The 2,342-nt window shown below is 40.2% G+C and overlaps 1 pseudogene across 1 annotated transcript; it reads right to left on the bottom strand.

Moving 5' to 3' along the window:
* Window positions 1-1,945: 1,945 nt before the first annotated feature.
* LOC309969233 (non-histone chromosomal protein HMG-14-like) lies at window positions 1,946-2,342 on the bottom strand (annotated as a pseudogene). The gene has a single exon. The product of its transcript is annotated as a non-histone chromosomal protein HMG-14-like (transcript).

The raw sequence follows: 2,342 nt of genomic DNA, 5'->3' as shown, positions 1-2,342 counted from the left end.
AGTGGGAGGAAGTTAGCCTTTCTGACCTTTATTTTTCTCATCTGTAAAATAAGTTTCCATTTTATATTTGTAAAATACTTGCTCTAGGATGGTTATGGGGATCCAATGAGACAACGGAGAAAAAGCATTTAACCCAGAGTCTGGTGCAGAGTAAATAACAAACAGCTCAAGACCTCACAGTGGCGAGGCGTCTCCACGTGCGTCACGAGCCGTTAGGCACACTTCTGTATTCAGAGGATAGCTGTGTGCCACTCAGAGCGCAACTCTTCAGTGGTGCTGAACATCTTCTTTTGAATAACATGGGATTTATAACCATGCTCCCCACAGCCTAGCCTTCATTTTCTGTGCCTCACAGTAAACTTTTTAAGGAAAGAACTACTTGGCAGTATCAAACAAGGCCAGCTGCCCTAAATTAAAAATTTTAAACATTTAGTCTGGTTCTACACTGAAGAGAGCTCTCTGATATCTGGAGAAGTTTTTCTTTTCCTTTTGGAAAGTGAAGCATTTTGTTCTCTGAGTGATTGGATATAGGCATAGATTGTCAAGTGATTACCACAGTAAATTTAGACTATTCATTTTTCTTCTTGTGAAAAGAACTTTTAAGATTTACTCTCTTAATTTTGAAATATGTAGTATCCCATTGTTAACTATTGTCACCGTGCTGTATATTACATCCCCAGGACTTACTTATCTTATAATAGAAGTTTGTACCTTTTGACCACATTCATCCAGTTTGCCCACTTTCATCCAGTTTGCCCACTCCCTCCCCCTGCCTCCGGAAACCACCAATCTGTTCTTTGTATCTATAAGTTCAGTTTCTTTATAGATTCTATCTATGAGTGAGATGATACAGTATTTGTCTTTCTTTGTCTGACTTATTTCACTCAGCGTAAAATCCTCAAGGTCCCTGTTTGTTGTCCCTAATGGCAGGATTTCCTTCTTTTTTATTGTTGAATAATATTCATATGTGTATATATATGTATGTATTTGTATACACATCATATCTTCTTTTTCCAGTCATCTGTTGATAGACACTTAGATTGTTTCCATGTCTTGTCTATTGTAAATAATGCTGCAGTGAACAGGGGGGTACAGAGAGCTTTTCGAGAGAGTGATTTTTTTTCTTTCATAATTGAGATTTTATTGGTTGTTTTGAGGATGAGTGCACAGACGTTTTCAATTTGTCCACAATTCTCAATATACGTACCAAAAATCTAAAAAATCATGTAGTTGTGAGTCTTTTCTACACAGTTATTGCAGTGACTTTCCAGCTTAAAATCTGGAGGCAAATTTCCATTAACAGGATATCAAGTACCAACATCTTCAAATATTGGTATGTTGTTACATCGTAAGTCCTACTAATTCACAATTTAATATCACGTACCCTACATAGTCAAATTGTCAATCATTCACAGCACATTAACAAAGTTACTAGGAAAACTGGACTACCGCCACCAAGGATGTTACAGAGTGCACAGAATTCTGCCCAGGAGAGCCAAGATCAAGGAGTGGGTGGCTCGCTTTAGGAAACAATTCTACCAGAAACAACATGGGAAGAGAAGCAATTTAAAGTGTTCAGAACATTAAATGCACAACTGACTCCAAACTGCCATTTAGTGTGCTTTGTATTATAGGATAGAAAGGCTACCCCCCCATCTATGGAATGTAAAGCTGACACCCAAGACAATCAAAGCCTCCCATATTCAATATCCCACTATTTTCTGGTTGTACCAAAAAATAACCAACCAGCAAATGATTTCACCTCTTAAAAATAAAAAAAAAAGCATTTACAGTTAAAAAATGGGATGAGGTAGGATTCCCTCCTTTTTAAAAATGTTTCTGGAACTACTGAAAAACTTGCGTTTACAAAATAGTTGATAAAAATGTTCCTCTGGAAGGTACAAGAAGGGAGACAGGGACCACTGATAGGACCGGGTGCGTGGTATTAATCAGACTTGGCTTCTTTCTCTCCTGCTTCATCAGAGGCTGGGGGCTCCTCGTTCTTAGTTTCTCTGTTTTCCGCAGGTAAGTCGTCTTCAGTCTCTTGGTTAGCCACTTCGGCCTGTTTTCCCTTTGCTCCCCTTTTCTCTTCTGTTTGCACTTTTTTGTCTGAAGATGTATCCTTTCCTGCCGCCTGTTTTGGGTTTCGTTCCCACTTCTGCAGGAGCGGGTGTAGCTGACAACCTCGCCCATCTCCCCTCGGGCTCCTCGTTTGCCACCCCCGTGGCGGAGCTGACCTTTGGCAAAGCTGGGATGCATGGCCGCTGCCGTTCCTCCTGCTGCCCGAGCTGCTTGGGGACCCGCTTGAGATAGTGATTTTGTTTCTTTTGGATAATTCCCAT

The sequence above is a fragment of the Leucopleurus acutus genome, assembly GCF_964270905.1.
Source record: "Leucopleurus acutus genome assembly, chromosome: 1".
NCBI lineage: Eukaryota > Metazoa > Chordata > Mammalia > Artiodactyla > Delphinidae > Leucopleurus > Leucopleurus acutus.
Note: the sequence above shows the minus strand (reverse complement) of the source record. Positions and strands in the feature narration are given on the sequence as shown.